We start from the raw sequence: 14,212 nt of genomic DNA, 5'->3' as shown, positions 1-14,212 counted from the left end.
CACTCCCCTGCCCAAATTATGTACGAAGCTCCTTAAAAGCTATAGAACTACTCGCAGGAAAACCAAATAAGCAGCTCATGTATACTGAATTTCAAAAATTATTATAATGACATAGCAAATGATTTTTCAAGTATGAACAATACGTAGTGTTTGTCCATGTACAGGCAGTACAGGCATGCTTTCATAGGGTATTGCTCAGAACATCTTCTCAGTGTATAAAAGATCATTCAACTTTATTAAACAACTCACCTAACAATTACTTGGGCCTTCCTCCCCCATTCACACTTTCCTGTTTAACCCCAAATACACATGTGGGAAATCTATGTATGTTAGATTCATATAGATTTCAGAAACCTATAAATCTTATTTAAAAAATGTGTTACAACCAATACCAAAGAAACACAAAAAACCATGAAAATACTATGAACAATTATATGGAAACAAACTGGACAACCTAGAAGAAATGGGCAAGTTTCTGCAAACATACAGTCTAAGACTGAATCAAGAAGAAACAGACCAATCACTAGAAATGAAATAGAATTAGCAATAAAAAACATCCCTGCAAACAAAAATCCAGGACCAGATGGCTTCACTGGAGAATTCCACCAAACATACACAGAAGAATTCATACCAGTCGCTCTCAAACTCTTCCCAAAGACTGAAAAGGAGGGAGTACTCTCATTCTATGAAGCCACCATCACTGATACCAAAATCAGAAAAAGACACTACCAAAAAAGAAACATAAAGGCCAATATCACTGATGAACATAGATGCAAAAAATCCTCAAAAAATTATTAGCAAACAGAATCCAACAACACATAAAAAAGATCATATATCATGATCAAGTTGGAGTCATCACAGGGATACAAGGATGGTTCAACATATGTAATCAATTAATGTGGTACACCACATCAACAAAAGAAAGGACAAAAATCACATGATTATCTCAACAGATATAGAAAAAGCATTTGATAAAATTCAACACTCATTTATGATAAAAAAAAAAAACTCTTACCAAAGTGGGTATAGAGGGAACGTATCTCAACATAATAAAAGCTATTTATGACAAACCCACAGCCAGCGTAACACTCAATGGTGAAAAACTGAAAGCCTTCTCACTGAAATCTGGAACAAAATGAGGATGCCCACTCTCACCACTTCTATTCAACAGTCTTGGAAGTCCTAGTCACAGCAATCAGTAAAGAAAAAGAAATAAAAGGGATCCAAATTGGAAGAGAAGAGGTAAAATTGTCACTGTATGTGGATGACATCATACTATATATAGAAAACACTAAAAGCTCCACACAAAAACTACTAGAGCTGATAAAAGAATTCAGCAAGGTAGCAGGATACAAGATTAACATACAAAAATCTTGCATTTCTTTACACTAACAAAGAATTAGCAGGAAAAGAAAGTAAAGAAACAATCCCTTTTAAAATTTCATCCAAAACAATGAAATACTTAGTAATAAATCTGACCAAGGAGGTGAAAGACTTATACATGGACAACTACAAAACACTAGTTAAGAAAATTAATGATGATTTACAGAAATGGAAAGATATCCCATACTCTTGGATTGGAAAAATCAGTATCATTAAAACAGCCATACTGCCTAAGGCAGCCTACAGATTTAATGCAATCCCTATCAAATAATCAGGACATTTTTCACAGAACTAGAACAAACGATCCTAAAATTTATATGGAATCACACAAGACCCAGAATTGCCAAAGCAATATTGAAGAAAAAGAACGAAGCTGGAGGAAAGCCACCCCTAGACTTCAGACAATACTACAGAGCTACAGTAATCAAAACAGTGTGGTATTGGCATAGAAAAAGACATATGGATCAATGGAACAGAATAGAGAGCCCAGAAATAAACCCATACAATTATGGTCAATTAATCTTCGACAATGGAGGCAAGAATATACAATGGAGAAAAGACAGTCTCTTCAGCAAGTGGTGTTGGGAAAACTGGACAGCAGCATGTAAATCAATGAAGTTGGAACACTCCCTCACACCTTGAACAAAAATAAACTCAAAATGACTTAAAGACTTAAATATAAGACAAGACATGATAAATCTAGAAGAAAACATAGGCAAAACATTCTCTGACATAAATCTTAGCATGTTCTCCTAGGGCACTGTACCAAGGCAACAGAAATAAGAGCAAAAAAAACCAAATTGGACCTAATTAAACTTAAAAAGTTTTGCACAGCAAAGGAAACCATAAGCAAAACAAAACGACAACCTAAGGGATGGGAGAAAAGATTTGCAAATGATGCAACTGACAAAGGCTTAATTTCCAGAATATACAAACAGTACATACAACTTAATAACAAAAACAAAACAAAAAAACCCAACCCAATCCAAAAATGGGCAGAGGACCTAAACAAGCAATTCTCCAATGAAGACATACGAATGATCAATGAGCACATGAAAAAAATGCTCAGTATCACTAATTATCAGAGAAATGTAAATCAAACCTGCAATGAGGTATCACCTCACACCAGTCAGAATGGCCATCATTCAAAAGTCCGTGAACGATAAATGCTGGAGAGGGTGTGGAGAAAAGGGAACCCTCCTACACTGCTGGTAGGAATGTAGTTTAGTGCAGCCATTATAGAAAACAATATGAAGATTCCTCAAGAAACTAAAAACAGACTTACCATATGATCCAGCAATCCCACTTTTAGGTATATATCCAGAGGGAATTCTAATTTGAAAAGATACATGCACTACAATGTTCATAACAGTACTATATGCAATAGCCAAGACATGGAAACAACCTAAATGTCTGCAGACAGATGACTGGGTAAAGAAGCTGTGGTATATTTATACAATGGAATACTACTTAGCCATAAAAAAGAATAAAATAATGCCATCTGCAGCAACTTGGATAGAACTAGAGATGGTCATGCAAAGTGAAATAAGCCAGAAAGAGAAAGAAAAATACCCTATGATATCACTCATATGTAGACCCCCCCAAAAAAAGTGAAAAAAAGGACACTATAAACTCATCTATAAAACAGAAACAGACTCACAGACATAGTAAACGATCTTACAGTTATCAGGGAAAAGGGGTGGGAAGGGATAATCTGGGAGTTTGAGATTTGAAAATGTTAGTCACTATATATAAAAATAGATTTTAAAAAAGTTTCTTCTGTATAGTACAGGGAACTATGTTCAATATCTTGTACTAACCTTTAATGAAAAAGAATATGAAAATGAATATATGTATATATGTCTCTTATGACTGAGACATTGTGCTGTACACCAGAAATTGATACATTGTAACTGACTATACTTCAATAAAAAAATTTTAAATAAATTTAAAAAATTTGAACCTAATATATGAGTACCATTACTAACAAAGTTTACTTTCTTAGCATAAGAAGAAACATCTCCCTAAAAATTGACAAGGAAAAAAACATAAGAGATATGAAGACATTGTGGGTATTTTGTTCCAATCAGGATGAATTAAACAAGAGTTAGTATAGCTTATAGTTGAAATAGGTTTTACAATGGGGATTCTAACAGAAGCTCATAGAAACACAATGAGAAAATGGGATGATGATAAATGGAATCAACTGATATAAAAATAGTACATATGATCATAAAATATGAAAGAAAGAATGTCCATACAATTTGTAATGGCACACTTGAATAACTTTCCATATCACGTTTGAAGTACAAAGATTTCAACAAATATGAATGAACATTCCTACAAGCACACCAGTGAAATGGGTCTTATTCCTATAGCTCCATATTGTGGGATGTGGTTCCACTAGTATTACTCCCTGTAAAGGCTGAACAAGTTGATACAAATTCAACCAATTGAGGAATTAAGCTATAGTGGCTGGCTTAGGAAAAACCAGTCACAATAACCAAGGCCTCTACTGTTCCAGAGATGGTATGTTTCAAAGTGTGGATGATAAGGCAAATGCATGGTTGGTAGTCGAGCTGCTTCTGAGACTGTCTTTCACTTTGGGGACCCCTTTTGCCTCCATCTGAATTAAATTTCAACCAAATAACCCCCCTAATTCTTTGATCTTTTCAATTTTCAAACCTCAGTTCCTTCTCAGATGCTCCATTACTCAACTTCCTCCAATGCTTCTTATGCGGGTGGATAAGAGAGAGAAAAAAACAATTGAGTGATTTTGTTTCAAACATTTCTCACTCCTTTGAAAAGCATTAAAGGGATCTATCATTCCTTTAGGAAGGAAGTAAACACATTTTATGAAAGAGTTAGGTATCCAATAAAATTAACAAGTCACAGTTAAAGCAGCTGAATCACTCAAGTTCTAGTCAGATTACCCAGTACAAACTATGTAAACTGATGCCCAGACCAGGCAATTCCTAGAGACAGATGTGTGCTTCTTCTCTGCTCGATGACAACACAACGCTAGAGCCTATGGGAACATCAAGGTATCTGGATGGTGGAAAAAGCAAGGGATCTGAGACAACCTGATACGGGGAGTGGGGAGATGCTGGAGGGTTGGGGAGAAAATAAAAAGTCTATATTTGGTAATTGGGACAGGTGTGAGAGGTGGTGTGATCCTGTGAGAATCAACCTGAGAAAGAGGGAAAATCCATCAAGAGCAAAAAGGTCATACAAAATCTTTGGTAGTCAGCTATTCTCAGCCTAGGACATCATCACAGGTATTTTATCTGCAATTCATGCAAATTCAAATGCATATGTAAATTATATGCAGATGGTGTAAGGATATCTAAAAATAGGAAGAGGTAAACCGTCTTAGCAAAGGTCAGTCTTTTCTAAAATTCACGAGATGGCAGCTGTGATGAGCGTGTGCGGCAGGAAAAGGGATTCAAGGGAATCTGCTGGCTGGAAAATTACCAGGAGTCAACTGCTCTTCTCCAATTCCTTCAAAAGTTAGACGTTCTGTAGGCAAGATAATTCACCACAGTTCCTCAAAGCAGGACACATCCTCAAGACTCTACACCCTTCTGAGGGCAGAAGATTTCTGATTCCTACAGGTTCTCCTTGGTCTCAGTCTCTTCCTCCTACAGATATTCTTTCACAGCCCACATTTCCAGAGCTCTCCAGGACTGACACTCAAGTGCAAAACTTTGGGAAAGCATCTCTTAGATCATATGATTCCAACTTTCACACAGTCCATATCTCCATGTAAAGAAAACTAACTCCCTGCCATCTAAGAATTCGACTGAAACTTTACCTTATTACTTAATTATAATCACCCTTAATAATAAAAACATCTATATAGTTTCCCAAAACATTTATTTACATTAACATTATGACCACCTGATACTCAGTTTTTTTTAAAGCTTTTAATATGTACTAGAAGAATTGTTTGTGAACAGAGATCCAAGCTCTAGTTTCTGCCATGATACCCTCTGATCAGACCATACCTGAAGCCTTCCTTTTTTCAGCTATAAGCTTTCCCAGTCATGTGTCTGCCTCTTCAAATGATAGTAGCTGACTCCCTTGCTAGAGCAAGCTCTGAATAAATAGTTTCTAGTATCATTTGGGTGGCCTTCATTGATCTCCACAGAACAAATACCACTGTGAAGTCAAATCTACATAATCATTTTCTGTAAGAAAGAATCTTTTTTACTCGGTCACATGTACATGAGGTGCTGGCAACCTGTGTGGACCAATCCCCTCTCTCTGGAGAAACAGGCCGCTGAGTACAGGACTTGGTCGAGCCAGGCTGTTGGGTATTTACTGAACACAATGGTACAGCATTCTGTTAATTGCAGTTCTTCCAAGGTAGTAAACTTACTGAAGCATGTGCCCGACACAGGAATTAATTTCTCATCTACTTGACCACAGGTTAATTAACTATGCAGGTGAATGGATGGTGTGGGAACAAATGAGCTCAAATGGTGACTCTGCCGCTCGGTGACATTTAGACACTTGATTTTATCTCTTCAGGCTGTCTCTCCAATTGTAGGTTGTTGTGACCAGTAAATGAGACAACATACCGACGTTAAAGCAGTAGCTGACATGGCATTCAAATGTAGCCAAGCAGCAACCCCATAGATTTCCAGATTTTTCTGGTTGATTGTTTTAAGTCAAACAGGGTCCTAGAGATACTGATATGGCAGGGGGAGGGTTTGATTAAAATGCTCCTTCAAGGCCACAGATTTGGTGAACAACAGGCTGGGACATTTTTCACTCCATCACCTTGTCTCCTTTGGTGACCTATTTTATGAGATGAGAACTAATCAAATATGTCCTGATCTGAAAGATGTATTTTCTACCTTTCTACTTAAATAAAGGATTGTGATTGATATGGATACCTACTGTGGAGATTACATACACACACATTTATCTTAAGTGCACTGGAACAATAGGTTTCTACTGTAATTAACTGAATTGCTAAAACAAAAATTATCATATCTCCGGTAACTAGTGAAAAATAAACTTGTAACTTCACTCCCTTAACTTAGAAGGCATTTGATTTGAACAGGAAGGCAACCAATATTTAAATAATATCTTGTTAATTTTAAAATAAACCATCAACCAGTTTGATTATATTTTCAGCATGTTCTTCTTCTGGTATCTCGACAGGGAGTGAGATAAATAAAACAAGTGGTCTTTCCTCCTCAGTTTGCCTTCCTGTTCAGTGGCTGATCACATCTGAAAGGTCTTGGATGCCTTCTCTACTGCTCTGTAATAACACAAGTAATACACTGCTAGCACTGACCTCTCAAGGTCTGTGTGCTCTCAATTTTAATATTTCTGGATATAAGGAAACAAGAGCGAATAGAAAGATCCAAGGTGGAGGTTAGAGGAGAAGAGTGAAAAAGAAAGATAAATAAAGACACCTGTCTGGAAACTCTGCTCGGATGCGCAATCCATTATTTAAAAAGGATACTTATCTCTTCCCCTTACTGCAATTTCCATCTGCTTTAGAGGCCTCGGGAATTTGTGAGTTTGTTTTTTAAATAAGAAATTTAAATTGAAACAACTATCAATTATTCATGCCAATAGTGCACTGGGTTAGCATAAATTAAACCCGAACCTCATTGTAACCTGCAGCATCCATCAGACCCTTTACCAGAAGTGTTACTGTGAGCCCCAAGAGACTATGTCCCCAAGTGCTTGAGGAGGACACACTGAAACTGACAAAGGGAAGCACAAAGGGTCTGAAGACCACATTATCACGACTCTGAGCCCTAGAATAATTAATACAGTGTTTTATCAACATGAATACTTACACTTCAGGTGACAGGTATCTAGGAATGTGAGGTTAGATAACCATTTTCTCTATGCATTCAGCTCTCATTAAAGAGTAAGTAAACAGCCATTAAGACAATTCCTATGAACATATTTGTTTCCTTTCTTAGAGGTGTCTGGGCTCTTTTATACTGGGTATAAAAATTTATTCAAGGGATTTATATCTTATCATTAAAAATGTATTCAAGGGACTTATACAGAGAAGCAGACAGGGTTTGGGGAGACCAGCAGGGAAGAGTGCAGTGTTCTGGTCTAGCAGCACTGGGAAAACGTGGGATCTAAGGAGACTCGAGGAAGAAGGGATTATTGAACCCACAAAAGGCGGCTCTTAGGAGGTCAGCCCCAGGGCCACTTAACAGGAGTTATGATCTTCTAGGGCACAGCTAACTCCCAATGGCCCAGCAAGGAGGGAGCAGAGAGTAAATATCCTTTCTTCACTCTTCTGCATCCCACTGATGTCCTGCCTCACTGCTCCACTGGCCAAACCCAATGGGAAGTCAGAGGACAAGGGAGTCCCTTAATGCAGTCCTCAGAGGTCATCAGCTTTCTGGGCTACAGAGCAGGGTAGACGGTCAAAAAAAAGCTATCCAGCACAAAGGTCCATTACATATAATAATATAATGTTAGTTATAAAGTTTATATGTAAACTATGAATGTTTAATAGTTACTACTTTGGGACACATTTTGCTAATCCCTCTAGATGAGCCAATCAAGATCAATACTCTAGTAAATTTTGTAAGACCCAACAGACATTTTATATCCCAAACTAAACCAGAAGTCATCTTCTCAGCATCTGTTCTTGCCTCTCTATTCCCTACCTTGGCGCACGTGACCCCCACTTACAACAGGGAAGGTCTTTCAAAGAAGTCAGTATGCAGATGCTGTGAAAACTCACTGGAGGACATCCAGCTCGGATGAGGGGGAGGAGAAGAGGCTTCACAAGGGAAATGACCTGAGTTGAAGGGAAAGGAGGAATTAGGCAGGTAGAGATGGTGGAAGGCTGAACGATCGTGGCGCATCCTGCGAGTCCCGCAGGGTTGACAGATAAAGTGGGGGGAGGAGTGGACACCCAGAGCAGAGTAGAGCTAATAATGAGGGAAGAGTGGGGTCATGAAGGGTCTGGTATTTTTATCAAAATGTTAAGACATTAAAGGATTTTAATATTCTTATTTTTGTTCTAAAATATCACTTGGGCGGCAGGATTGGGGTGAGACTGGAGGCAGAGAAACCATCCAGGAGATTTTCCAAGGATGCAGGTGAGAGAAGGGGATAGACTAACAGAAGGCTAGTGTGGATGGACGGATGGATGGATGGATGCAGAGGGCGTGTGTGAGTCCCTGGAGAGCTATTAAAGACTAAGACTTAGCTGATGAGGACTGTCAGGACTTGTGGCTCAGGGCTGGTGAGGGAAGGGAAGGGGATGGCTGGCTTCTGCTCTGATTTTCCTGTTATTAATCAGCTTTCTGTGAGGCCCCAGACCCAGACTACTTCCCAGAACCTAGAAGTGGTCCAAAAGGTTACTTACTTCAACACATTTCATCATGAACCCATATGATAGAAACAAGGTTTCTACACTATTTACTACAGGTTCTTTTCATGGACATAAAATCTATGGCTGCATGTGAAAAGTGTCAGGTATTTTTTGCAACTGTCTGCTTTATATACGTTTGACCTCTAGTCTGTACGTTTGCAGTCAGTATTACACAATTCATTTGATAATCATTGGTCGAGTAACTACTATATAGTATACTGTAATGTTATTTTGCCAAAGGATTAGGGGAAACATTTCAAAAGTATTTGGAAAAAAACAAATCAGCCTCTGATCATGGCCCCACTTCTCTTTGCAGGCTTTGTTTGAACTGCTTAGCGATAGGATAACTTTATCTGAACATGTTTGGCTAAATCCTGGGTAGGAAAAAATAATGCTTCTACCTGTTAAGGTTGTAGATCTAAAGTGTGCTTTTCTCTCTAGCACTGTGTTAAAATATTTTCTGTCTAGATAGACAACCCTGACTACATACATCGGCTTTGCTTTGGAACACTACCTCCTGACAAGCGCCCTCATCTGTAGGAATAAGAAAGAAAAGGCCACACGCACTTTGGTTCTGCAACATGGCGATATTCTAAACGATGTGTGAAAGGAGACACGAGACCAGAAGAAGCGTCCTTCCATCCACTCTGGTTAAATCTTCCCAGAAACAGAGATAAGAAACAAAAACGAAAAATCCATTCCTTTTGGAAAATAAGACTTCAACCTATGGGTTGGTTTATTTTAAACGGGAATTAGATTCTGGGCCTACATCTCACACATTCAAGATAAAAACGCGTGCTCTCATCTCCCACTAAATATGTTGCTATGACTCTTAAACAGAGGGAACATTTAAAGAGAAGCAATCCACAACCCAGGGAAGGGGAAATCTAACTCAGACATCAATAATTCATTTATCAGAAATGGGAGCAGTGCTATGAAATGCCAGGAGACTGTTTCATTTATAGGGAGGCATTTTCTATTTTAAGCCTAGAACAACGCAGCCAGCTTTATTCTGAAGGTTAGTATGAATGGTGGCCAAGCGGGACGGGAGAACAGGTTTTACGGTCTCCTCTAGCAGTGCTATTTCTTTAGCAGCTGTTATCTGGGGTTGACACACCACCATTTCGGGACTTGAAAAAGTGGTAAGAAAGGGATTTTTTTTTTCACTATAATTTTCTAACTTCAGAGGTGATTGCCTTCACCCCAAGGCTTTAGCACTAAAATGTAATCAGGTCTGATTTGCATAAGAGGTACGATTTGCATAAAGTTTTGAGGGTGTATTCTTTCTTAGTACCTCTGCAGGGCATTGGTTCCAGGACCCCTCTGCACTCTGCAGGTGCTCAAGTCCTTTATATTAAATGGTACAGGCGGCCCTCCACATCCTCAGGTTCCATACCTCTGGTTACAAAGGGCATCAATAGGACTCAACACCCTTCAGCTTACACAGCTTCTTACTAAGTCACCTCCTAATTCATCCCCTTACTTAGTAGCCTATATTTTTTCATCATTATATCCCCCCCCCAAGCATTTAGCACAGAGCCATTCACAAAGTAGCGTCAAGGAGTAGCTGTTGAATGAACGAACAAACACAGTTAAGTATGAAATAATTTCAAAGGTGCTCTGAAGCCGACTGCTCTGATTGTACAGTGAGGAGGTCCCTGTTCAGTAGATGCCCCGACATCTTCATTCTGGCAATGTTCAGGAATTCCTCCCCTTCACTAGCTTACTTCCAATTCAAGGACTCGTGCTCCACCAAGGAAGATGGGGCATGGAAATTAAAGAGAAGCAGATGTACTGTAGCCCAAATGAGTCACTGTTCCCAGCCCCTAAAGCAGAAAACCCTACCGGAACCCCTAGCCTTGGAAATAAACAAAGACTTCCAAGTCTTCACTGAAATTTGAAATGTTTGCATGAACATATGTTTTGAGATAATTGTAAGAGTATAACTGTAATTTTTAACTGATTATCAAGAAATGGACATAGGAATAGAACACACAGTTATAGTAATAGCTATAATTACCTAGCACCAATTATGCAGTCAGCCCTATGCTTAGTGTTTTACATATTTTATTGCTAATCTTCGGAAGTAATTCTATGCCCATTTTAGGGATTTAAAAAGTACTAAAGCTCAGAGTAGTTAGGCCTAAAGACCATAAAGCTAATTAAGGAGGATCAAGCCTAAAAGTCGACTTTTCTAAACTACAAACCCACTCTACTTCCCGACGCCAAATGACCTCTACTGAAACAGAAATTACCTATGGATGCACGCTTAAAGACAGAGCCATCAATCATATTTACAATTATGATCTAACAAGCAGAGAAGATATTGTAACTCTAAATGCCTGAACACATGCTTGCGGTTGGCCAAGAGAACACTGGGCAGCAGTACTGACAGGAGATAGAGGGACATCTGATGCCCCGGGTGCTGGATGAGTTTCATAAAACAGAGGTAGCGAGTGCTGGTGGTGTACTGTACCTCTAAAAACGCCACAGAGTCAAGGCCACAAACCTAAGCACACATCCAGAATAATGCCCGTGTCCTCCAACACGCAAAGCCACACTGCCCTCAATGAACCACGAATGATATTCAGAATGGGTCACAACAGGACACACTAGAATACCCCAGAGTGAGCAGGACAGTGGCGATTCTTCCTGTACAAAGGTCTTGAGGAGTAACCAAGTCTGAAAGGAATCTTCATGAAGGATACAGTTTTTAAAAGGCAGCCTATAGAGAGCCATCAAAGCCAATGCTCAAAGAAGTGTCTTCACACCCAGCCTTTGTGGTCAGCCCTGTGAGTCGCAGGTCAGACACACCCTTGGAGAACAGTCACATTGCCACTGAGTTTCAATGTAAAAATCACCACATGTAGATTCAGACACAACTGGCTACAGGGCACAATGCTTTCAGTTTCTACCTATAGCCCCTCTCGTCCCTTAACATCCCGCACAAGGATACTTTGAGTGTTAACATGATCTAGACTTTCCTGTAGCTTTCTTGTTCTCTTTTCTGTACGCATAAATGTTGATGGGATACATGTAGCCAATGGATATGGTACAATCAGTTCATGCTTGCCTTGAAAACACAAATTTCTTCTAATATCATTGATATTTTAGAGAATGATTTGAGTATTACATGAAATTTGTTTCTGCACAATTTTGTCTCAGAAACTCTAGGTGAATGTAGAAAATGCACCTAGTTGCACTGAACACTGCAGGAATACACAAAACACACAGAGCCACATACCTCAGGAGCACAGTGGTCTACCCTTGTCCACACCTGGTGCTGCTAATCCCCCTTTCACCTCAGATAACCCTCCTTCCCTTCATAATAGCCTGCAAGCTGCCACGCTTCCAAAGGCCATCCTGGCTGGTTAGAGGGGTAGATCCTTCACTCTGCTTAATTGCCCTTTCCTTCCAGCCTGTTTTTGTTATTTTCTTCTCTAGTCTCTGTTCTAAAAATTTTTCATCTTTATCTCTTTTTTTCTTACCCTTTTTCTCTTGCACACAGAGTGGCAGGAATATGAGTAGAAGTAGTTGCAATGGGCACACACTTCCATAAGCAAACTTCAGGTCTTATTCAAGATAAAGTGCTCGGAAGGGTGACGTAGGGGTGGGAGCGGGAGGTACAAGCTACTGGGTGTAAGATGGGCTACAAGGATGTACTGTACAACACAGGGAATATAGCCAATATTTTTTAATAACTAAATGGAGTATAACCTTTAAAAATTGTGTAAAATTTAAAAAAATTTAAAAAAACATTGTAGCTTAAGAAGCCAGTGTCACAAGAGAATTGCACTATAAACATACTAGTTAGAATCTAATTTCATAATGATAAGACACAGATTGAGTATAAGATGGATGGAAAAGGTCTTTGAACCCAGCCTAGCTGTGAATTATAGCCTTACTGTTCTGAAGTAGCAGACTGGCATGCATTCTCCAGCCTTCTTTTCTCTTATGATAAGATGTCAAAGGTCAGCTCAGTGCTCTGTACTCTCCAAGTATTTTGGCCAATAATTCAGTCTTTCATTCTCTCAAAGTCACTGTTATTGAAACCAGTTATCTCTAGTTATAACTCACTTAAATGAAAAGTACTTGGACCATTTTCCCTTTTTTTCAAATGGAGGTACTGGTGATTGAACCCAGTACCTCGTGCATGCTAAGCATGGGCTCTACCACAAGCTGTAGCCTGGATCATTTTCTTTTTAATTACCATAAGACCTCTGGACTTGTGTATAAGCAGAGTAAGACACAGAGCAAGAGCTTATAAACAAACCACCTGCGTTCGAGTCTTTGCTTCCTAACTTCTCCATCACGTACTACCTGTTTAACCCTTGTCTGCTCGACCTGTCTGAGCCTTTTTTTAATTCTTCACATCTAAGGGCTGCAGGGAGAATTGAAAAAAAAAAAAAGATAAAGTGTCACATTTATTATAGTTTTATATATCCCTTAACCACTTAACATGAATAAAACTGAATTATTATTTTTTGATGTCATTTTATTTTTTTTAATTCTTAATTTTATTGTAGTTAATTTACAAGGTTAGTTTCAGGTGTATAGCAGTGATTCAGTTATATATATAAACATATATTTTTTCAGATTCTTTTCCATTACAGCTCACTATAAGAAATTGAATATAGTTTCCTGTGCTATACAGTAGGTCCTTGTTGTTTATCTATTTTTTATATAGTACTGTATACCTGTTAATCTCAAACTTCTAATCATTTACTTTAAGTAGGTCCCTATCATTTTTGTGAGTCACTAATGAAGTTTCTAAGTGGTGAGCTCCAGCTTCATTTTCCTATTACTCTGTGGTTTTAGACTTTGCAGAATGAAAGTATATATGTTGCTCTAGAGTAGAATGGACTGGAGATTGAAATTTGTCAGCAGTGACCTCTTAAATATTGAACCTTCAAATTTCTTCTTCAGCGTTTGCAAATTAGGTTAAATAAATTAGCTTACATTGTCTCAAATTATAACGCTTTATGTGAAATTCAGCTATAACTTTAAACAACATAATCTACACAGTAATGACCAGGCTTCTTTTTGTTTGGAAAGTTCTGGAAAATTCTATTCACATCAATTTGTATATTCATGTTTCCACCACTGAATCTAATCTGTAATAATTACTCAGATGTTAATATTAAGAAACAGCATATTTTTCACAGTAACTTTTTTGAGGCTTCTTTGTAAATGGTATAAAGAAGAAAAAAAGAAAAACTCATGTACAGTCTAATTATCTAGGTCATACGGTTTTCTCTAAACTTATTGACTTACTTAATCAGGTACCAGTTGAGAAATGTTTCCCTCAAGAAAACTGCAGGCTAGAAATAGTGCATAATAAATGGGCAAAACATGTCTCTTTGCAACTTCTGTGATTCCAAACATGTAAATAAAAATTCAAATGATAGTCTCTAAATCATAGCAGTATCCTGGAGAAACTTTGTAGTGAAAGGAAAA

The 14,212-nt window shown here is 38.3% G+C and overlaps 1 protein-coding gene across 2 annotated transcripts in view; it reads right to left on the bottom strand.

Moving 5' to 3' along the window:
- PCSK5 (proprotein convertase subtilisin/kexin type 5) overlaps nt 1-14,212 on the bottom strand; it is a 413,215-nt gene that overhangs the window by 274,682 nt on the left and 124,321 nt on the right. The gene's annotated exons all lie outside the window — the stretch shown is intronic.

Source organism: Vicugna pacos, chromosome 4, assembly GCF_048564905.1.
Source record: "Vicugna pacos chromosome 4, VicPac4, whole genome shotgun sequence".
NCBI classification, from domain to species: Eukaryota; Metazoa; Chordata; class Mammalia; order Artiodactyla; family Camelidae; genus Vicugna; species Vicugna pacos.
This window is presented reverse-complemented; position numbering and strand designations above follow the sequence as displayed.